This window comes from Panicum virgatum, chromosome 9K, assembly GCF_016808335.1.
Source record: "Panicum virgatum strain AP13 chromosome 9K, P.virgatum_v5, whole genome shotgun sequence".
In the NCBI taxonomy this organism is placed as follows: Eukaryota; Viridiplantae; Streptophyta; class Magnoliopsida; order Poales; family Poaceae; genus Panicum; species Panicum virgatum.
The window spans coordinates 27257076-27282055 of NC_053144.1; the positions used below are offsets into that span (position 1 = coordinate 27257076).

Genomic DNA, 24980 nt, shown 5'->3' on the forward strand with positions numbered 1-24980 from the left:
ATTTGGATTACAATTCTGTTTCTTATAAAAAGCTTTTCAAAATAATACATGTTTGTACGATATTTTTTAAAATATATTTAATACTAAATAATAAGTTTCAGCTACTGAAACAAACAAGACTCGAACAAATGATTATTTTCTGCAAACAAAAAGTTAAATATAATGAACAAAAAAATGTGCAATGAACAAAATATTACACGTCGTCACATCGCAAACATTTAATTGTATAGCATAAATATTAAATAAAAATAAATATCATGACCAAATAGATCAATGTCATGGAACAATTTAATCTACAAAGCAAACAAGTAATTTCATGTGGCGAATAAATTAGTTACGTACAGACAATGGTATCGATTTGTCACGCGACATATCAGCATAAGGATAGGTTTGATCTAAAAATAAAAGCTAATGGAATAGATTGGTCAACTTGAAAATTGAGGTACCAACTCGACTCTCGTGGTAAAGTTGAAGGACAAATATGTCTATTTTGAAAATTTTGCCTAATGAGAATCTGCTAGAAGGTGCTGCAACAAGCCCACCAATCCTAATAACACAATAGTAGTTCAAGTGTGCAACAACTGATTGATAGATTAAAACATGCAGATAGCAACAGTCTACTACACAGTAGAGAATCAATAAACAAATAAATATTAAGTTTTGTGCGCTAAGTAATATTGCGCGGAATTGACTTCACCAACTTTTTCAAATAATGGTTGATCAATTTGTCACGCGACATATAGCTGCAGCGTCCGCTGCCTCGGTCCCTTGACGCTCCTGCTTAGGGATACAAGTCTCACATTTTTTTGGTCATTTGGTCGACTCAAAATTTGATAAAATGAAATAAAATGACATGCTACGTAATTAGTTTGGGAGAAAAAATGAACTAAACTGAAAAACCTAAAAACACCAATGGATACCCACTTACATCCCTGCTGCCCGCCGCCTTCTGCCGTTGCAGTAGTCCATTCCAGTTGCGGTGATCGAAGCACCAAACATCACTAATCCCTCTACTAAAGCACGAAAAAAATTACACTGCATCCATCCACGAAAATGTCCCCCGCTTGTACCCATAATTACAATTCCACCAAAATCTACAACTTGGATTTATCCCGTGATGCTTCAACCTAAATCGATGGCCAGAATTGTATGGATCAGGCGCCTCAACTATCCTAGCCTCCCTCCAGCGCGGTTCAAATCCTGATTCCACCCAACGATTCTTCTTTTTTCCTTTTTTTCTCCTCACCCTCGGTTCTCTTTTTTTTTTCACGGACACGAAACAGGTGCGCGCGCCAGCTCTAGGGCCGCCGCTTTCGCAAATGTTAAGAGTCACACAGTCAAATCATCACACAAGGTCCAATAACTATTTTTTGTTCCGAAAAAATTATCATTGTTTGAGCAAAAAAATTGTTCTGGAACAAAAAAATTATTCTAGCAACAAAATGCAAGTGTGCCAATTTGTTAGGCCGATTTTAGATCCAAAATACAGAATCTGGAGGTGTGAAAGTGGGTCTTTGAAAAAAAAAGTAGAGGGAGAGGGAGCTGATGACTATAGATGGTCATCATAGCTTCCAACTACTGCTATGTACTACGTGGCTAAGGACCTCGTTGCCAGACGTAAACCTAGGATAAAAATTAGAGAGACGCCGTAAAGCTAGCTACGCTAAATAAGTTTTCACATGATAAAGTTTTAAGTCAAATTGTTCTAAATTTGACCAAATTTATAAAAAAAATAATATTTTTTGAATGTCAAATAGACTAATATAATTAGATCCACTATAACATATATTTTCATAATTTTTTTTGATGTGTTAGATGCTAATATTTTTCTCTATATAAATTTGGTCAAACTACTTTGATTTAGGATAAAGCAAAATACTTTATATTTTAGAACGGAGGGATAAGAGGAGGATACAAACTGTACACGTGAGATGTTATTCTAGAAATCAACAAAGCATTTGAAATTTGAAGAAGAGGATCAGGTGCTGCATGGGGTCACACGTGTAACCCCGAGTGGACCTGTCACACCACTTCCACCTTATGTGTTTTGGATTTAAATTTAGCCCACCAAACCGGTTTACTCATATTTTATTGCTAAAATAATTTTTTTTGTTGCTCGAACAATGCAATTATTCCAGCAACAAAAAAATTATTTCAAAATAAAAAATAGTTATTGAATCTTTTATGATAATTTAATTGTCAGTTACACGTGTGACTTTTAACATTTGCGGAGAGGATCACGTCACCGTAGAATTTTAGTTCCACGTACAACGACGTGCACCATTTTAACTCCGCATGCAAATGTAGGCCTAGGACCCTTTAAATTATTTGTGGGAAACAAATCCGGTTGACCGGTTGGCCTTGGTTCCAAGCGGGTGGTCTGCACAACCGAGACTAAGAAGGAGCACACCAAACGATGACACGTCCTCTGCTCCGACGTGCAGAGGATGCCATCGCCATGGCAAGCGCCACGAGAACGCGCACCTCCTCCTCTACGCGCTCACATTCCAAGAGGTCGTTGATCATATACTTAGATTTAGCGCAAAGTTTTATAAGTAAAAATCCTAGACTAGTTGGAGTTCGAGTGAGAGCAAGGTGTTATACCTTGTGTGTTGTGTTTGAGAGTTACTCAAACTTATATCTCGGTGTGCTGGCCGCTTTGGAGTCTGGTGCCTCTCCGGCTACGTCTTCAGCCCTCGAGTTTGGTGTGGAGCGTTGTTGACGGTTTTGTGCGGGGGACGTGAAGACCCCTCTTTCTCGGAGAATCTCCTTAGTAGAAAGTGAGATCAAGGTGATCGGAAACTTGACGTGAGCCTTGGTGGCCTAACCTTCTTGGCAAGTCAAGATGTCTCCAAAAGACTTTGGCCAAGAAGCGATACTCTTGATTAACTGCTTCAATAACATGGACTAGGGTACCAATACTATAAGATACATCCTTGTGTAAGAGTTCACTTACTTTTATCTTTTTATATTTTTCATATTTTATATTGCAACTTGTGTGTCTAATTCATCCCATGTTCGTCTTAAGCTACGAGCACCTGATTTCTTTCGCAAGAATGTAGATAAGTTTTTACATGATGAAATTTGGTTAACCAACTTAATTAAATTACCTTAAAAAAGTTTTTTGACCGAGACTTTTTCCAAGCGGGTGGTCTGCACTCTGCACAACCGCAGACCTAGCTATCGTCCAGTTCTCTACCTTGAAGATTTTTGAGCGAGGGCGTGTATCCAGCAACCGAGACTAACCGGTGGACTAGGAAGAAGGAGCACGTCAAACTATGACAGACCTCTGCTCCGACCGGCAGAGGATGCCATCGCCATGGCAAGCGCCACGAGAACACGCGCCCACACAGACGCCGCCCTCCTCTACGCGCAACACGTTCCGGTTACTGACGCACGCGGCATCCACCACCGCGGTCACCGCTTCTCCACCGCCGGCAGCCGCCGCCGCCGAAGCCCGCGCGCTGCTGCGGTGGAAGTCCACTCTGCCGCCGCTCGGCCCGACCCGCACCCCGCTCTCCTCATGGTCGCCCGCGACCGCCGCGTGCCCATCGTGGGCCGGCGTCGCGTGCAGCGCCGGCGGCCGTGTCGCCGAGATCGTGCTCCCCGGCGCGGGCATCGCCGGCACGCTCGCGGCCCTCGACCTCGCCGCGTTCCCGGGGCTCGCGGGCCTCAACCTCAGCGGCAACCGCCTCGCGGACGCCATCCCGGCCAGCGTCTCCGCGCTGGCGTCGCTCGTCTCGCTCGGGCAACGCGCTCACCGGCGGCATCCCGGGGGCGGCGCTCGTGGTGCTGCCTGCGCTGTGGGTTCTCGTGCTGTGCAACAACTCGCTCGACGGTGCCATCCCGGCGTCTCTCGGTGTCACGACCCCAAAACATTGAGCGCGCGGAGTGCCGGCGCACGCATCGCGGCATGCCGTGTGTCGGCCTCGCCGTCGGCCATCCTCGTTCCGCGCGTTGTGCATGCCCTTATCCGTGACCTCGCCGTCGACCTTATCCCCTCTGCCGCGTTCCCCTTCTCTTCTCCCTCCTCGACCTTGAGACGAGCAGAGCTGCCCCCGCCGGCGCCCCGGACAACTCCAGCCGCCGTTCTTCGATTCCGCGCGCCCACGGCCTCCTCACCTCGCCCTCTACCTACTCCAAGCCTCCTCGAGCTCTCCCTCGCGTCTCCCAGCCGAAATCGACCCCGCACCGGCTGCCCGCCATTGGAGCCCGCCAAAAGCTCCGCCGCCATCACCACCGATTCGTTATCTCCGGTGAGTCGTGGCTCGATTCCTCGCGTGGGGAGCATCTCCCCCTTCTCCTCGACCATTCCACTCCTAATCCGGCCTTCCCCCTCGCCGTGCAGGGCCGCCGGCGAGCACCTCCGCCCGCCGCCACCCGTCGCCATCGCGCCACCCCCTCGTCGCCTCTCCTCGCCGTCCACCTTTGGGGTGAGCCTCTCCGCCCCCTGGGACACGTCGTGCTCGCGTCCCCGGCCCCTCTCTGGCCCCGCCTCGTCGCGCCGCTTGCGCCTGCCGCCGCCGCTGCGTGCGACGCGCGCGCTGTGGCCGCGCCCACGCCGCGGTCCAGGCCCGGTCTTGCCTTGATCCGGCCTGAGTGGGGCGCCTGCCCATGGGGCCCACCTGTCGGCTCTGGGCTGGCCGGCTGTGGGTGGATCTAGCATTTTGCTAGGGTTTTTTGATGTTTTATATATCTTCAAACTCATAAAATTCGTAGAAAATCGTACAGACCTCCGAAAAATATGAAACTTGTTTTGCTGGGTTCGTACTGCTCAGATCTACTTAGGAAAAATGTTATTTTGCATGTTATCTTGCTGTAGATTTTTCTTTGAGTTAGTGTTGCAATTGAGTTAATTGCTTAGTTATTTCTTTACTGCTCTAAAATGCCAAATCAAGTTTTGCTAGACTCCTTGTGAGATGTTCTTTCCAGAGGTGCAACTTCTTTCATGAATCTTGCATGTTGTGTCATTCAATCTTCATGTCATATCACTCTTGCATAATTCGTGGCATCTCGCTAATGCATGCATCACATTCATGCATTATAGTGATCAAACCGTCGGAGGCCGAACCCGTGGAGCCCACCGAGTCCGTTGAGCCTGAACCCGGAGTCTAGTTCGTGGTCGAGCCTGAAGCTAACCAAGGCAAGCAGTTAAGCATGATTCCTTGCTCCTATTTAATCGAGTTAGTTAGTTATCTCACCAGATAATGTTGGGTTATACATATTATGTATGTATTGTATTCTTGTACCTAATTTCATGCATTGTCTTTCCTTGAATTGTTACTCATGTTCTTGTCACTTATTAGTCAGTTAATTACTTAATCTGATTAGATGCTTAGCTCTACTTAGAGTACTCCTTTTGCTCGCTAGAGAGGTTAGTTTGGAACATCACCCCTACTGGTTATCCTTGACCGCACTTGAGTAGTTGGAGTTCTATTGGAGTAGTAGTACCGAGATTCGAGCGGAATGGTAGGGCCTAGAGAATGAAGTCACATGGGCATAGTCCGCTTGGATCGTTTAAGGACCATCCGTGGATGCCATCGACTCTTAGCACCTTTCCGTGCTACCACATATCCAAATAATGGTACGGATGAGCCAACTACATTCTTTGACTCGATCGTTGAGGTCCGGTCCCAGATGAGTGGCCAAGGGGCTATGTAGAGAGGCTTAGGGGTGTCCCCAGTGGACCTAGGTTATTCTCCGCGCAAGCTGGGCATACCCTCAACGATTGAGCCGCGTTGGGAACGGCTGACACGAGTATCTCCTTACCCAACTTGGCCGGTTGGGTGAGCTGCATGGTCCTTGTGTCGTGTGGGTAAAGTAGTACACCCTTGCAAGGTTTTAATTGATTCGAATTGCTACGCTCTCGGTTATGAGCAAGCTCTTGGTTCGTCGAATTCCTCGTAGAGAATTTCGGTATTGTTGGCTTTGGTTCATATTACATCTACAATTATTTATATTTTATGCTATACTCTTAACCAAGTAAAAATTAGTGAGGGGTGGACAACATTAATTAATTTTGCTAGGTGATAGTCCAGAGAACTCATGCTTATGCAATAATGACTTAACCTTAAAGCTTTTATACGAGCCATTGCATGATCCTTGTTTCTTTATTCGCGTAAGACTTGCGAGTACCTATGTACTCATGTTGCTTTCTAAACCTAGTTGCAGGTGAGCCAAAAGTGGTGTTCGGCCACTTCTACCCCGCTGATCCAAGTGTGGGGGAGGAGTAGGTCGTTGTGGTTGTGATGGTGTCCTTGAGCAAGACATCATTATCTTAGTATGCTTTTATCGTAGTCGAACTCCGTGAGAGTATGTAAATTCAATAAAATCTAAATTTCTATTTAATATGGATTTCGTGAACCCAAGGCTTGTAATGGAAGTTAGTTTGAACCCTCCTATATCGAATCTGTATTGAACTTTGGTAATGTAAAACTACTCTTATGGTTCATCGGCACTGTGTGTGCGATTGTATAACGGTATGTGTGCTTAATTCTGGACATGTGACAAACACGTAACGGGACTACCGGATTTGCAATCATTTTAGGTGAATTGTATTGATTAAGTACTCCTAAGATGTGGATTAACACGTGGCGTGTCGAGAGACAGACACGTGTTAACTCTCATCTTAATGGATTAATCAATAATTTTCACCTAAACCGAGTGCAAATTGGGCGGTTCTCACAACGGGTATCAGAGCCGAGGTTCCATAAAGTGAACCTAAAATTTGTTTAGTGGGTTGAGAGAAAAATAAAAATAAAAATTTGATCACTTGCACTAAGATTTATTTTTGTTAAAAATTTGAAGTTAAAGAAAAATACTACCTTTCTTTCTTTGTCTTAGAGCTAATTCTTCTTTAATGCTTCACTTTTTTAATTAACATATGCTTAACTCCTCTTGCCTTTATGAGTAGTGGGAGCGTAGGAAAACCCTTTCACCCTCTGAAAACATTTTGAGACATCTACCGGAGTTGAGAGGGTGGGAATCACCCATTGTCCTAAGTGCTAGTAGGAGGGTTGTAACGCTGCTAGGCAATGTGGTTGTATCGGGTCGTGAGTGAGTGCTAGAACGTTAAGGCGTGCTCACGATGTGAAGAGACATCATGTTGCATTCATATCTCGCATGCATGCATACTCTTTTCTGGTCTCTAAATCTGTGCTAAATCAATCTAGTGTGATGCTGTCAAAATCTTGCCTAGTTGGTTCTGGTTAATCTTAGTGGGCCAAATCTGTTTTTCCTTTTAGAATGGCTACTCCTATGTTGATCGTGTGTTAGATTTTTATCTACACATTTTCTTTCCACCCTTCCTTTGAGTATCCTTCTCTATCTTTCATTTCTGACCGCTAATCGTTTTGTTTATTAACAGAATGGTGTTGTGTTCGGGAACTGAGAGGGATGGTGTTAATAGTTCGGGTGGCAATAACAACCGCAACAACAAGGTTCCCCTTCCTGAACCTCCCATTCATCCAACCCTCGCGGACGTCCTGGTTCGACAAACTGAACTTATGGCGCACATAGTCAATTAGATGGGCAATGCCGGCAATCATGGTCCAGGAGCTGAGCCTCAAGTGAATCGGTTCGGGGAATTCTTCCGAACCAACCCTCCCATCTTTCGTGGCTCCAAGAATCCTCTTGATGCAGATTTCTGGTTCAATGTGATTGAAGAAAAGCTTGGTCTTATTGAGTGTGAGCCACATGAGAAGGTTCTCTTTGCCGCTCACCAACTTCATGACGCTCCTGGGGCTTGGTGGCGGAACTTCAAGGCCTCTCACCCTGCTAACCACCGCTTCACATGGGAGGAGTTCCGCACAACTTTTCGCTCCTTCCATATTCCCAAGGGTATCATGGACATCAAGAAGAAGGAATTTTTGAATCTCACTCAAGCAAATCGTGACGTGATGGCCTATGTCAATGCCTTCAACACTCTCTTCCAATATGCACCTGAAGAAGTGGCCACCGATGCCAAGAAGTAAGAACGTTTACATGATGGGCTCTCCGAAGAGTTACAAAACAAGTTCTCTACTACCAAATTTGAAGACTTCAATGACTTGGTGAATATCGCCATCAGAGCTGAGCACAAGATGAAGAATCTTGAGGCAAAGAACAAGCGTCCTGCTCCTACTTCGGCAAGCGGTAGCTCCTCACATTCAAGTATGGGGCCTCCACCTCCTCCTCCACCTCGGGGGCCAGGAGCCCCACCTCCACGTCCTATGTGGATTGTGCGCCACCCTCAACCTCCTCAAGGACAAGCTCTTAGGCCGGCCAATGTCTATTGGATCAACCCAGGTGTTGTCGCAAAGGGTCCGTACTATAATTGTGGTGGCATAGGTCACATCTCCAAGAATTGCCCCTCTCCGAGGCGTGGTGGTGCCTTCAATGCACCTAGTCCCAATAATCCACCTCAAGCACCATGTCAGGAAGTCAAGCCATAACAAGCTCCTAAGCGTGGCCATCTTAACTATACCACTGCTGAAGAAGTTTCGGAGGTGTTATCGCCATAAATTAACAGGGTTAATTTATGGGCCGCGAGTGAGTTGGGCTTAATGAAGAGATTGAAGAAGGCTTACGAATCGGCTCCTGCGTGAGCATTTGGGCCCTATGGGCCGTGTATCATTAGATTTAGTTCAAATTGAGTTAGAGATAGAGTCCGATATGGACACATTAGTTTAGATTGTTTCCCAAGTCCCCGGACTATAAATATGTACCCTATGATATTCGTAAAAAAGGAGAACGTCATCACGTTTTGCAAACAACAACTCTCGGCGCACCGCCACCCCTAATTCTAGGGTTTCATCCAAGTAAGCGCCATGCTGCCCTGATCGCTTCTTACGATCAGGGCAGTGTTGTTCTTGCTTTTACCTTGGTATTACTCGTACTGAAACGTTTTTGATGGCGAGTAGTACTAGTTATCTTGATGTTCGTAGCATGGCTTTTAGTAGATTCATTATGCTTTTGTCGCTCACCATCTACGAATATCATGTTGTTTCTGTGCAGTCATGTTTTAATCTTATGCTAATTCTTGTTGCATAGAATTAGTTGCACGGAGACAATACCTTGCTTTTTTTCTATCTAGTAGATCCAATTTGTTACGGTTTGTTCTTATTTTATAAGGATTAGCTCAATATCTGCTAGGTTAGGCCCTGCAAACGGATTGGATGTTCCGGTGATGTAATAGATGCTTTATCTTAGCCTTGATAGGGATTGTTCCGGGAATCGGCTCTTGCTAGTTCTTAGGCCTCTGTTTTTTGTTATGATTTAGTTATCTGTTGTGTTCGTTAGGCCTAGTTACGTGTAGGATGTTCCGATCTAGCAGTGAGGCTTTTACCGTCGTGGATCAGATCAGCTAGATTTAATTGAAGCAAGTTTTCCATAATTATTTGCTTTATTCATCAATATCTGGATAGATGCAGATCCAATCTGACACCGGGACACGATCGGCTCCTTAAAGTCGATGCAAGAGTCGTCCCGCGGAGCCGACCACGGCTCGGACTTACGTTTCCATGTGTTTGTGTATGCAGGCAAATCGTTGCAAGCACGTTCGCACCTTTCTGATCGGGTATAGGTCAAGTGGCACGCCTTACATTCTCCGGAATCTTCGGCGTGTGCCGGATTGCGGGCCGTTGTCCGAGGAAGCAGTGCCTGCCAGCGCCCTGACGACCTCCTGGCTCTTCGTGTTGTTTGTCGCTACTCGCCGGTGCGTTTTGACCGACAACACATTCTGGCACGCCCGGTGGGACATTCATCAGCAACAACGCCCACCGTAGAGATGACTGGACCTCAAGACCAAGCTCCTATTCCGCCAGTCACCAAACCTGTCACATATGAAGAGCTGACTCCAGAACACCAGCAAAAATATGATGAGGTCAAAGCTCAGTTCGAAGCCGATCTCATCGGCTCCATCGAGAGGACCCGCAACCATGGCATCAGGTGGAAGGGGTTCTAACCAGAGGGCGCTCTTGACAATGTTGATCTGTCTGCGCCATTAGAGGAGCGCACCAGAGCCCTACGCCAGAAGATTAACTACATGGTGGCTCACACGCTCCATCGGCACTCAGAAAGCCTGGTGAATGAGCTCGAGCATATGGCACATCGCGTCGTCCAGGAGGTCATCAAGAACCAGTACTCCCCGTCAGGACCAATCTTAGGGAGTCACAGGGGGGAAGCCTCGCTCCAGTCTAGGTCGCCATTGCCATATTCACTCGCAGTAGCAGGACAGCAAAGCTCACCGATCTACATCGTCTACAAGATCGGCGGTGACCCTGGAGAAGGCCAGTTCCAGAACGAGCCACCTAAGGAGATCCCGCATGGCTACAGGAGCCTGGCTACAGAACATACCTGACAATATCAACCCAACACGCACGGGGCAGCTGGTGGGTACAGGAGCCTCAGGAGCAGACGCACAGAAACAGGCATGGCTGGCAAAGTACGCTACCGGGCCGAGTGCTGAACCCTCGGCCCCAAGAGTTCTTAGTGTGGAGCAGGTCATTGCAATACTAAGGGACCAGTTTGGCATCCTGCCCAAGAGAAAGGCAATCGGCTATTCCAAGTTGTATCCAAGTGACTACAATTTGATCCCGTTGCCACCCAAGTATCGGCTTCCGGAGTTCACCAAATTCAGCGGAGCAGAAGGAGCCAGCTCCATTGAACATGTGAGCCGATACCTGACGCAGCTTGGGATGATCTCAGTATCGGATCCTCTGAGGGTCCGTTTCTTCTCCCAGTCTCTCACAGGCTCAGCTTTTGAATGGTATACATCACTGCCCCCAGATTCGATCCGGACTTGGAGGCAACTGGAAGATCAGTTCCACACCCAGTATCATTCAGAGGCTGCTGAAGCCGGGATTGCCGAACTCGCCCAAGTCAGGCAGAAGCGAGGGGAAAGTGTCTCAGAGTACGTACAGCGCTTCCGAGAGGACAAGAACCGATGCTACATGTCGCGCATAACAGAAAAGGAAGCGGTTGATCTGGCAGTTCTAGGACTCGCTAAGCCGATCAAGGATCTGGCTTTTCAGTTGGAATTTTCCCCGCTGACACACATGGTGCAGAAGCTTACGGCGTATGAACACTACCACCCTGATCTATACTAGGAAAAGTTCAAACTCCATGTCAATATGGCCCAAGCTGGCGATTCCGATGATTCTGGCGAGGAACAAGAAGTAGCTGTGGCAGAGTGGACCCGGGTGGCAAACCCCATCCCATGCAAGTGGGTCAAACAGAAGGGGCTTGTGAAGGGCTTCGACTTTGATGTGGCCAAGGCAGAGCAGATATTCGATCTACTACTCAAGGAGAAGTAGTTGAAGCTCTCGGAGAATCACAAGCTGCCGACGGCGCAAGAGCTGCAGGGGAGGCTGTACTGCAAGTGGCACCACTCATTCACCCATGCCACAAATGACTGCAACGAGCTGCGTCGGCAGATCCAATCGGCTATCGAGCAGGGCCGATTAATTCTGGCTCAACACACGATGAAAGTGGACAGTCAACCATTCCCACAAGCTAACATGGTAGAGCTGTCGGATCTTGGACCTGAGGGCCAGAATTTGGCGTTTCAGATCAACATGGCAGGACCCATCCGCCGCCGTGTCGAGCAGAGGAAAGAGGCCGTTTCTGGCAAAGGGCCCCAAGATGAACACGAGCTGGAGCAGCAACATGTGACTGAAGAGCAAGTGCGTCACATCTGCAATCAGTTCCCAGCTTCTAATCGGCTTCTGGAAAAATACCAGTATCAGTACAAGTTGCGCCGCCAATACGAATCGGAAGAGGATGAGTATGAGCACCGCACAGGGAGGACACTGGGGAGACGCCAGGCTATACGAGATCACTGGCATTGCCCGTTCTTCAGGTACTGTTGGAATTTCGGCATGAGCCGATTGCCTACTATAGATGATTGCTTGGAGTGCAGGCCTCGGGGATGCCAGCAAGGCGAGACATCGGTGTTCCAGCGCTTAAGGCCCAGAACACGTCACGATGACCGTGTGAGGCGGCCATCCAGGGATGATCTCGAGCCAGAAGAAGAAGATAAGTATCATCGTCCACGATGGTGTCCTGACGGGCTCAGTCGATCACAGAAGCGCAGAGTGCAGCGCCTACGCAATCTCGAAGAGGCGGAAGCAAAGTACCTTGACATGCTGAGGAAAGCACGTCCAGATCTCGCAGAGCAAGTCAGGCGCCCGCAAAGGGTGGAAAAGCGCCCTCCAAGGAGGGAGTGGCACCCCAAGTAGCCAAGATCCGATGATAAGCCATCGGCTGATGTGAACATGGTGTTCGTGCTCCCATCGGAGTTTCGGGCGCCCCAACCGGAGGAATTGGCCATTGCGTAGCTGGATCTCGGCCCACTGCCGATCATCTTCGAGAAGCCCAAGGAGAAAAGCTACAAGCACCTGAAGGGATTGTATCTCAAGGGCCTCATCGATGGCAAACCTATGAACAGGATATTGGTCGACACTGGCGCCGCAGTCAACCTGATGCCGTACTCAGTGCTGTGCCGGTTGGGTCGTTCTACTGCTGATCTTATCAAGACCAATGTGATGCTCAATGATTTCAATGGTCAGCCGTCGGAGGCACAGGGTGTCCTCAATGTGGAGTTGACAGTTGGCCGCAAGACCGTTCCAACATCGTTCTTCATCGTCAACAGTGAGAGTACGTACACAGTGCTGCTTGGGAGGGATTGGATTCACGCAAATTGTTGTGTTCCTACCACGATGCACCAGTGTTTGGTCTAGTGGGATGGCGATGAAGTAGAGGTGGTCCGTGCAGATGATTCCAGCGAGGTTTTGCTTGCAAACATGAATGCCTGGGATGCGGAAGGGCAAGAGCCGATCTCAGGGATCGCGCTGGAAGACTGTGATGGATTGAAGCGACAAAAAATGGGCTGAGGCTGGTCTTATCCACTGGCCTCACAGAGTAGACACATCCTAGCAAGCTATAGAATCCAGCAAGGTTAGAGAGGCCGGTCCCAGCGACCGGCCCCAAAAAATGAGTAATATATACTTGGGGTTACAATTGTTACATTATGTACAAACAATGGCCTTTGCTGAGCATTCAGTTTTGAATAATAACGGAAATATGGGAACGGCCAGCCCGTGCGGTTGGCCGGGAAATTTTTCTTGTTATCTCCCTGTGTTTGCTGTCGATGTCGATCTTTCAGACGGTGGCAAGTTAGGGTATGTGTTTACGTCTGCTGACGATTTGGAGGAAGTCGATATCGGTCCCGGGGATAAGCCGCGACTGACATTTATCAGCAAAAAGTTAGACCCGAACTTGCGTGAGCAAATGATAGCACTGTTGAAGGAGTACCGGGACTGTTTTGCTTGGGATTATACTGAGATGCCCGGCCTGGATAGAGACATTGTCGAGCATAGGCTCCCGCTTAAGAAGGGGTTTCGGCCGTTTCAGCAACCAGCACGTCAGATGAAGGCCGAAGTCCTAGAGGAGGTTAAGAAAGAGGTACAAAAGATGCTGGATGCAGGATTCATCAGGCCATGTCGGTATGCGGAGTGGATCTCCAGCGTGGTCCATGTACAAAAGAAAGATGGCCGATGGCAAGTCTGCGTGGATTTCAGAGACCTTAATAGAGCAACGCCAAAAGATGAGTATCCGATGCCTGTTGCAGAAATATTGATCAACGCAGCAGCTGGTCATAAGATGATGAGTTTTATGGATGGTAATGCCGGGTACAACCAGATTTTTATGGCCCCAGAGGATGTACACAAGACCGCGTTCAGAGTACCAGGTGCGGTCGGGTTGTTCGAGTACTTGGTCATGACTTTTGGATTGAAAAATGCCGGTGCAACGTATCAACGTGCCATGAATTACATTTTTCATGATCTCATCGGCAAGTTGGTATAGCTCTGCATAGATGATGTCATGGTCAAGTCCACATCGGCTGGGGGACATCTGGAAGATTTGCGTCAGGTCTTGGAGCGGACTCGAAGGTTTGGGCTCAGAATGAACCCAAAGAAGTGCGCCTTTGGTGTATCGGCCGGTCAGTTCTTAGGATTCCTGGTGCACGAGCGGGGAATCAAGATCGGCTTGAAGAGTCAGGAGGCAGTAGGGACAATGAGACCGCCTACTACGAAGAAGGAGTTACTAAAGCTCATCGGCAAAATCAACTTTGTCAGATAATTTATCTCCAATCTGTCTGGGCGCATCGAGCCGTTCATGGGTTTGGTGAAAATCAAGTCTGATGCTGAGTTTCGCTAGGGGGCAGAACAACAGAAGGCTTTTGATGAAATCAAGGAATATCTATCGAAGCCACCAGTGTTGGTTCCACCCCAGCAAGATAGGCCTTTCTACGTGTACCTGTCCGTGGGTGACACTTCCATTGCTTCAGTATTGGTTCAGAAGCACGACGGCCAGGAGAGGGTGGTTTTCTACCTCATCAGGCGCATGTTAGACGCCAAGACTAGGTACCTTGAGATCGAGAAGCTTTGCCTCTGTTAACATTCTTTACGTGCACAAAGCTTCGTCATATTTTGCTTTCGGCGGAAATGATTGTCATCTGCAAATCGGATGTCATAAATTATATGTTGTCGGCTCCAGTTCTGAAAGGCCGGCTTGGAAAGTGGATGTTTGCATTATCGGAGTTCGATATCCGATATCTGCCTGCGAAGGCAGTCAAAAGACAGGCACTGGCGGATCTCGTGGCAGACAGGGTCAGCACCGATATAGCTGCACTGTTTATACGTGCCTGGGCCATGTTTTTTGACGGATCGGCATGCGATGATGGATGCGGCGTGGGAATTCTGTTGGTGTCACCTCGAGGGGTGACTTACTCTTTTTCCATCAGGATGACTGCTCCATGCACCAATAATTTAGTAGAATATGAAGCCGTATGCAGAGGGATGAAATTACTCCAAGAAGCTGGTGCAGAGGCAGTGGAAGTATTTGGGGATTCGAAACTGGTGATTTCTCAGCTCACGGAAGAATATAAAATGTGAGAGCGAGGCTCTTTTCCCAATATGGATGCAATGTCGTGAGTTGATGTCACAATTCAGGTACATTAATTTCCACTGGATACGCAGAACTCTGAACAATGAAGCCAATGATTTGGCACAGATGGCTTTCGGTTACAAGGAAACAGCCGATGGAGTCGATGTGGAGGTTCAGTTTCTAGAACCTGGAGACTGGAGAGCCGATATCTTCAATTATTTGAAGGATTCGGCTTGGGGGGCACCCAGAAGGATAAGACTCAAAGCCATGAAGTATGTTCTGATTGGGGACGACATGTTCTACATGACTTTGGAAGGGCTACTGCTTAAATGTCTGGGACCTGCAGAGTCGAATCGGCTCTTGTATGAGATTCATGAAGGAGCCTGCGGCACTCATCAATCGGTTCATAAGATGAAATGGTTGATTAAGCGATCGGGATATTACTGGCCTACCATGCTTGAAGATTGCTTCAAATATTATAAGGGATGTCAGGCATGTCAGAGATTCGGCAAGATTCAGATAGTGCCGGCATCAGTAATGAATCCTATTATTAAGCCGTGGCCGTTCAGGGGTTGGGCCATGGATATGATCGGCCAGATTAACCCGTCGTCTAGTAAAGGTCACCAATGAGTGTTAGCTGTTACAGATTATTTCACAAAATGGGTAGAGGCGGTACCCATGAGGTCGGTGGCATCAAAAGATGTGATCAGTTTCGTCAAAGAGCACATTATTCATAGGTTTGGGATCCCTCAGACCATCACGACCGATGGAGGATCAGTCTTTATATCGGAGGAATTTAGAAAGTTTGCCGATGACACGGGGTTCAAGCTGATCAGATCATCCCCATATTATGCCCAGGCTAATGGACAAGCTGAAGCATCCAACCAGAGCCTGATCAAGCTGATCAAAAGAAAGATCGATGAATATCCTAGGCGCTGGCATGAGGTGTTGTCAGAGGCTTTGTGGGCATATCGTATTTCATGTCACGGATCCATCAAGACGTCACCATACCATTTGGTCTATGGCCAAGATGCTGTGTTACCATGGGAGATTACGGCCAGATCGAGATGTGTTGAGTTTCAGAATGATCTATCGGCTGAATAGTATGCAGCCTTGATGAGCGATAATGTGGAGGATCTTACAGAGCTAAGACTTTGGTCGTTAGAGAAGATTAAGGAAAATAAGGCTAAAGTTGCTCGTGCATATAACAAAAAGGTCAGGCCGAAAGAATTCCAGGTTGGAGACTTAGTTTGGGAGGCAGTGTTACCATTGGGAACCAAAGATAGAAAATATGGCAAGTGGTCTCCAACTTGGCACGGGCCGTACAAGGTTGATCAAGTTTTGCCTGGAAATGCCTACATGCTTGAAGAGTTGAATGGTGTCAAGTTTCCTGTGGCGGTTAATGGCCAACACCTCAAGAAATATTTTCCGAGCATGTGGGAAGGCGACTAACAAGAGCCGATGAGATCCATCTGGCTGCATTGTAATAGGCCAACACATTGAGTTGGCCAGTAAAAAAATCATGAGAGGCCAACACGTTGAGTTGGCCAGTAAAAAAAATCATGAGAGGCCAACACGTTGAGTTGGCCAGTAAACAAAAAAAATCATGAGAGGCCAACACGTTGAGTTGGCCAGTAAAAAAATAATCACGAGAGGCCAACACGTTGAGTTGGCCAGTAAAAAAAAAGGAGAGATAATATATGAGAAGCGAGACAGCCGATGTGTGACCATCGACTTAAGATGTTTTAAACAGTTACAAGTTTCAGGTTAACAGGCAATACTAAAAGTTTCTTGAGCCTATCTATTGGTTCATGAATTCTTCTATGGCATGGATGGCTTCTGTGCGAACGGCGTCTGCTCGTGCTATGATTGCTTCGTCATCTTTGTTATCGCCTGTTACTATCTGCCGACTCAAGGTGCTTATCTCTGCAAACTCTGCTTGTATCTGCTCGGTCATTTCTTGGGTTTCTTGCTTGGAGTTTGCAATAGAAGCTTCCTCGGCCTGGATGAGTTTCTTGGTGGTGCGGACCTTTTCTTCGAGCTCTGCCAACTCTTTCTTTAGGAGGTCGAGTTCATGTTGGCAGACATGTCAGCTTTGATATCTAGAGTTGCCTTCTTCTGGTTGAGGGCCTTGCACTTTTGAGCAATGTCAGCTTTCAGAGAGACTTGAGAATGACGTGCTTCTATTCTTTGTTGTGCTCTATTCACTTCTACCCGGAAGAATGGAAGATTGCTGGCTGGCCAAAGCTTGATTTGCAGCGGCTCCGGGAGTTGGGATTCTATTTGCTCGAAGATGTTCTTTATTTCGCTGGAATCACCAACTAGAGTAGTAATTGGAGCAGAGAACAGTTGCTTGATATTCTGAAGCTGATTTGTAATTATAATCGGCTGCTGTGGTGATTGCATTTCTACATCCGGTGCGTTCAGACCCATTGATGATGGGTCGAAGGAGAGCAGGTCTGAAATATTGAAGCCCTACCGATATGATGAAGATTAGTTGGGAGCGAAGTGCATTAATGGAGTGATCAACTGATTTAAATCGGCTCATAAAGTTACCTATTCTGAACAAGGAGTGATGATCGGTTCAGGTGTGGCCGATCCAGTTGGTTTGGAGGTGACAACAGGGGCTTCGATTATGTCAGCCTGTTCGTCATGCACATCCGTCAGAGCATTGTAAGTTTTAGTTACTCCAGTGTCAGCTTCATGAACGATGACTACGTGTTGTACCGGTCTACGAGTATTAAGGTCGTCTTCAGCTGCGTCCTGGAAATAGAATTACAGTCAACCAGAACACATATGTATGCAATAAGGAAGAGGTTTCGGAAAGATGAATTACTTGGTTGGTGTTAGACTCTGATGGACTCGGGGAAGCTTGTGCTGATTTCTTGATGACTCGCCTCGTGATCATCTTTCTTTTCTTAGTTGGGACTCGGGGGGCAACACTTGCAGAGGTTTGTCTTCGTTTAGAAGCCGACTGGAGTAAGTCTGGCTGAGCAGCCATTATTACTTTCTTCATTGATGGTGATCCCTTGCAAAAGAGGACATGAGGAACAGTTGGAAGAAAATGGAATGGTTCCCCGTTACTAGTCACGGGTTCTGGATCATCTTGTTGATGTAAGCAGGGTGGGCAGGATTAGTCAAGTAAAGGGATAGAGGACTCAGACAGGATAAAGTGCACATATTCAATACCTCTTCCTCGGGGATTACATATTCAGGATCAATTTGCTGCAGTCGAGGACCTAGAGCTTTTCTGAAAACATGAGTTTTCCACATTCCCCACCATGTGTAGAAGTCGATTGATGAGGGAGTGAAGGACAGATCGGCTGGTATTGGAATGTGGAGGTTGTCAAACATGCTGTAGCATCTTGAACTGGTGAGACCATCAGGCAGATCGGCTCTACTTTCCACCAAGTGGTGAATATGGAAGTGGGGAGGGTCTTGTCCTAAGCCAAATTGCCGAACTGCTATGACTGGTTGATAGGTTTCATAGCCTGGTTTGATAATTCTATTGGAAGTACTCATGCCAATAGGGAGGAAACCAGGTCGAATCATCAGGGAATATAGATGTCGAGTGCTGTCGTCATCGGCAAAACTATCCAGTCTAAAGGCAGTTGGGTTCTCAAAAGCTTCAGATTCAGTGAATGGAAAATAGAGTGGATTCTCTAGACCTCTGTAGAAAATTCTGAACCAGTTTGCTACATCTGTTGAATTTAGTCTGCTGCCAGGGAGGCTGAATAAGGCTTGGCCATAGCTAGTGCATCTAATTAGCTTGCCGTTTTCGTCGGGAAAGGAGTTCTTGGTTAGGCTTTGAAAGTTTGGGATCTGATGCTAAAAGTAAAGTTGTGCCCATAATTGAATAAACCACCAAGGGCCTCTAGTTCTGAGTTTCCTTTGGTTGAGAAATTGGTGGTCATCAGGTGGAGACATCTGTATGTTTCTCCAAGGAAAAGTTTGCCTAGGCCGGTGCGGTTGCCATGGGCCAGGTGGTAGGCCAAAGGAAGGTAATTCTTAGTTGGAGCTAAGGAAGGACCCAGAAGATGAAAATGTTCTAACCAAAGATTTAAAAATGTTGTGTGTTCATTTTCAGTCACTGGACCTTTTGTTTTCATGTGCTGGTTCATGTAAGTGCCCCAGTTTGTGCAGTTTTCCTTAGATGAAAGTTTAAAGGGAACTTCTGCCATTTTGTGGGCAGCTGTATTAGGGGATCTAATGTCTAGGCCAGTGATCATGGTGACATCTAGCAGAGTAGGGGTCATGGGACTGTGGCCAAAGAGGGAACAGTTCAGGGCATCAGACCAAAAATAGCCGATGGTTTTCAAAAGATTCTCATCTTTGTCAAGGGATGATAATGATAAGCTAAGTGCATCGGCTATGTTCAATTCCTGCCACAAGGGCATATAAGTTTTTGTCACTCTGCTATACCATGTAGTCCAGCTCTCATGAGGGTTAGGCCAGGCTCTAAAGCAGTCGGCCCAGAGGTTCAAATCAATGTTTTGACTTACGAAAGGAATCCTATTTGCTTCACAAGAGATTAAATCTGTGGGATTTTCATAAGTTCGTGGGCCAAGACAAAAGGATTTGGGATTGGAAGGATGCGGCAGAAGGATGTCTGACACCTGAAGTCCAAAGATTCAGAAATTTACATGTGGTGTCATATTTCAGAGTTTAATTTGTTGGAGGCTCAACAAGCTGAAAAATGTCAAAAGGGTAGGCTGAATATTACCTTCAGGCCGCAGATTCCTACATCACTGGTTGCAGAATTCATTGTCTGAGCTGCAGAATCCGCCATGGTTCAGATCTGCTGACTTAGGGTTTGGTTGGTTTACGGGTTCTGATTCGAATTCTGGATGATTTTGCGAGTTTTTGCTCGAATTTATGGAGCGGGGTTCTCGAATTACGCTCGGACTTGGAGTGTCTATTACGAGTCGGATTCAGAGTGGAGGTGGTGTTCTGTTCTTATGCGGATTGCTTCAAATTTTGAATTCCGTCGGCTCTTGGGCATTAGTAAAGCCTGATGCGATGCCATCGGCTTTTTGGGTGAGATCCGAACAAAAAAGATGAAGAAAAAGACTTCATTAAAGATTGGATTTTTACAAGCGAGAAGCCGATTTGACAAAGGATAATTCCTTCGGCTTTACAGTACTACTCCTATACTACTACCTACACTTACTACTCGTAGGTACCTAGTACCTACAGCGCTTGGGGCTTCGAGCCGGCGCATCTCCGCTATCGCTGTTGTCGTCGTCGTCGTCGTCGCTGGCGCCGTCGAAGGCGCTGCTACCGCCGTCGGTCTCGGCGTCGTCGCTCCAGCCGCCGCCACCGCCGCTCTCTTCCTCGCTGTCCTCCTCGGAGGACCCGAGGAACCGGAAGGGTTTTCCGCCCATCGGCTCGTCGTCGCTGGAGGGGGAGCCGATCTCCTCTTCCGAGGAGGAATCAGCTCCATCCCAGGAGAAGCCGTCATCGCTGGTACTCTCCGGCTCCTCCTGGAACATGAGCTGGAGGTCTTCTCCTTCGGTCTCGGGCTCGTCGTCTTCAGAGACGATCCCAATGCAGAGGAGCGAGCGCCTCGTGTGCCTCCGTCGGATTGTATTCCGGCGTCGGTTCTCGACTCTCTGGAATGGAGTCGAGGGAGGAGGCAGACAGGTCTGAAGAGGAAGGAGAAGAAGGAGGGGAGGAAGAATGGCCGATGGAGTTGGAGCCGGAGGAGGAAGAAATCGCCATGGCTGCTGAAGGTGGGGGTTTTCTGTGCTACTTGGTTTTGGGAGAAAGATGAGTTTGCCGTGAAGAGAGCCTATTCGGGATGAGATTAAATAGTAAAAAAAATGGGAGATGGATCGGCAGTTTCACATTCTACGAGGAGCCAGTTGCAGAGACAACGTCTTCCTTGGTGGTTTCAGTGTGTTTTAGTGAGCATTAACGGGAAGATGAAGCGACATAGTGGTTTTGGAATTATCATTGCCAAAAACAGGGGGTATGTGTTATCGCCATAAATTAACAGGGTTAATTTATGAGCCGCGAGTGAGTTGGGCTTAATGAAGAGATTGAATAAGGCTTACGAATCGGCTCCTGCGTGAGCATTTGGGCCCTATGGGCCGTGTATCATTAGATTTAGTTCAGATTGAGTTAGAGATAGAGTCCGATATGGACACATTAGTTTAGATTGTTTCCCAAGTCTCCGGACTATAAATATGTACCCCATGATATTCGTAAAAAAAGGAGAACGTCGTCACGTTTTGCAAACAACAACTCTCGGCGCACCGCCACCCCTAAATCTAGGGTTTCATCCAAGTAAGCGCCATGCTGCCCTGATCGCTTCTTGTGAACAGGGCAGTGTTGTTCTTGCTTTTACCTTGGTATTACTCGTACTGAAGCGTTTTTGATGGCGAGTAGTACTAGTTATCTTGATGTTCGTATCATGGCTTTTAGTAGATTCATTATGCTTTTGTCGCTCACCATCTACGAATATCATGTTGTTTCTGTGCAGTCACGTTTTAATCTTATGTTAATTCTTGTTGCATAGAATTAGTTGCACGGAGACAACACCTTACTTCTTTTCTATCTAGTAGATCCAATCTGTTACAGTTTGTTCTTATTTTATAAGGATTAGCTCAATATCTGCTAGGTTAGGTCCTCCAAACGGATTGGATGTTCCGGTGATGTAATATATGCTTTATCTTAGCCTTGATAGGGATTGTTCCGGGAATCGGCTCTTGCTAGTTCTTAGGCCTCTGTTTTTTGTTATGGTTAAGTTATCTGTTGTGTTCGCTAGGCCTAGTTACGTATAGGATGTTCCGATCTAGCAGTGAGGATTTTACCATCGTGGATCAGATCAGCTAGATTTAATTGAAGCAAGTTTTCCATAATTATTTGCTTTATTCATCAATATCTGGATAGATGCAGATCCAATCTGACACCGGGACACGATCGGCCCCTTAAAGCCGATGCAAGAGTCGTCTCGCGGAGCCGACCACGGCTTGGACTTACGTTTCCACGTGTTTGTGTATGCAGGCAAATCATTGCAAGCACGTTTGCACCTTCCTGATCTGGTATAGGTCAGGTGGCACGCCTTACATTCTCCGGAATCTTCGGTGTGTGCCGGATTGCGGGCCGTTGTCCGAGGAAGTAGTGCCCGCCAGCTCCCCAGCGACCTCCCGGCTCTTCGTGTTGCCTTTCGCTACTCACCGGTGGGTTTTGACCGACAATAGGAGGATGCCGAAGTGTGGGGTAGGCAATATTAATTAATTTTGCTAGGTGATAGTCCAGAGAACTTATGCTTATGCAATAATGATTTGACCTTAAAGCTTTTATATGAGCCATTACATAATCCTTATTTATTTATTCGCGTAAGACTTGCGAGTAACTGTGTACTCAAGTTGCTTTCTAAATCTAGTTGCAGGTGAGCCGGAAATGGTGTTCGGCTATTTCTACCCCACTGATCCAAGTGCGGGGAAGGAGTAGGTTGTTGTGGCTGTGATGGTATTCTTAAGCAAAACATCGTTATCTTAGTATGCTTTTATCGTAATCGAACTCCATGAGAGAATGTAAATTCAATAAAATTTAAGTTTCTGTTTAATATGATTTTCGTGAGCTCAAGGCTTGTAATGGAAGTTAATTTAAAGTCTCCTATATCGAACCTGTATTGAACTTTGATAATGTAAAACTGCTCTTGTGGTTCATCGGCACTGTGTGTGCGATTGTATAACGGTACGTGTGGTTAATTCTAGACATGTGGCAAACACGTACTGGGACTACCGGATTTGCGATCATTTTAGGTGAATTGTGTTGATTAAGTACCTCTAAGATGTGGATTAACACGTGGCGTGTCCAGAGATGGTCATGTGTTAACATCTTAATCAATTAATCAATAATTTTCACCTAAATCGATCACAAATTGGACAGTTCTCACACTCGGCGGGCTGCGGACGCTGGAGCGGCTGGACCTGCAGGCCGGGGGGCTAGTATCCACGCTGCCGCCGGAGATGGGAGGCATGGCGAGCCTAAGCTTCTTGGACCTCTCCAGGAACAACCTCTCCGGCGGGCTGCCGCCGTCCTTCGCAGGGATGAGCAAGATGAAGGAATTATACTTGTCGAGAAACAGGCTCTCGGGTACGATTCCGCCTAACTGGCCGGACCTAACCGTGCTCTATCTGCACTACAACTCCTTCACGGGAACCATCCCAACGGAGATTGGAGAGGCCAAGAAACTGCGGCGGCTATCACTTTTGAGCAACAACCTCACCGGCATGATCCCGGCGGAGATCAGCGGCTTGCCGGGCCTGCAGATGCTGCACCTGGGACAGAGTTGCCTCACCGGGCCGATCGCCCCTTCTTTGGGGAACCTGACTCAGCTTGTGATCCTGGTTTTGTCCTTCAACAACCTCACAGGAATGGTCCCTGCTGAAATCGGCAGCCTGACAGCACTGCAAGGCCTTGACCTCATCAGCAACCAGTTGGAAGGTGAGCTGCCTCCTACCCTGACATTGCTCAAAGATCTTCACTATCTTTCCTTGGCGAGTAACAACTTCGTCGGCACTGTCCCGAGCTTTGCTAGTTAGACATTGGTTACTATTGAATTGTACGGTAACAAATTCTCCGGAGGCTTCCCTCTATCATTCTGCCAGTTAACTTCGTTGGATATCTTGGACCTATCTAGCAACCAACTTTCTGGTCAGCTCCCAAGCTGCATATGGGACTTGCAGGATCTTAAGTTCATGGATTTGTCCAACAATGCGCTTTCAGGGGATGTACTGGCTTCCGCAAACTCTAATTTATCGTTGGAGTCATTGCATTTGGCAAATAATAGATTCACAGGAGGTTTCCCATCAATAATTCAGTACTTGAAGATGCTATCTGTCCTGGACCTTGGTAACAATTTTTCCGGCGCAATTCCATCATGGATAGGTTCAAGGTTACCTTTGCTAAGATTTCTTCGACTGCGGTCGAATATGTTCAATGGCAGTATCCCTCTGCAGCTGCTACAGCTCTCTCATCTCCAGCTGCTGGACCTGGCTAGCAACGATTTTGAAGGTCACATACCACGTGGTCTCACCAACTTAACTTCCATGATCCAACCACAGACTGAATTCAACATGAGGTCGACAATGCACCATCAAATTTTATATCTGGAAGTTAATTTTTATTATGAGTGGATGTTAACTGGAAGATGCAGACTTATGAATTTCAGGAGGCAATTGCGCTGATGATTGGTATCGATTTGTCAGGCAATTCTATCAGTGGCGAAATTCCAACTGAATTAACAAATCTTCAAGGCCTTCGGTTTCTGAACCTGTCAAGAAATCATCTATCTGGAACTATTCCAGCGAATATTGGTGATTTAAAACTTTTGGAATCACTTGATCTCTCATGGAATGAACTGTCTGGTCATATTCCTTCAGGCATCTCGGAACTGGTATCTCTTAGTTCGTTAAATCTCTCTAACAATATGCTCTCAGGTGAAATACCAACTGGTAATCAACTCCAAACACTAGCCGACCCTTCAATTTACAGCAACAACTTCGGGCTTTGTGGCTTTCCATTGAGCATATCATGTCTCAATGGTTCGAGTATACAAACATTGGACCGCAGTAAAGAATTTGAAGGTATCTATGTCTTCTACTCGATAATTGCCGGAGTTGTATTTGGGCTGTGGTTGTGGTTCGGATCATTAGTTTTCTTCGCTCCATGGAGAATCTCATTTTTCTACTATGTCGATTTCACCCATAGAAAGCTTATGAGATAAATCTTTAAAGTCTGGTGTTTTTCCTTTTGAAATGTAAAGTATGTTGTTGTTGTAAAATTAATTAAGGATGTGTGCAATACTGATTTTCTTATCATCTATCTTTCTCTTTTCAGTTTACCTTTACTTTCACTTTGACATATTGCTTGAAAACCTTTTTGTGGCAGATCTTGTGCATGTAAAAGACAATTGGCTCGTAGTCAAACAGATATTTGAATAAAAGGGATTTAAATTTCGCCATTATTAGTTCATTTTGATATATGTAATAGTAAAGTCTTATATGCTAACAGCATCCAGCATGGATTATTTATCATCA

General features: G+C 46.7%; 1 pseudogene; it reads left to right on the plus strand.

Moving 5' to 3' along the window:
* The first annotated feature begins 3278 nt into the window (after positions 1-3278).
* On the plus strand, positions 3279-24797 carry LOC120647901 (annotated as a pseudogene).
* The last annotated feature ends 183 nt before the right edge of the window (positions 24798-24980 follow it).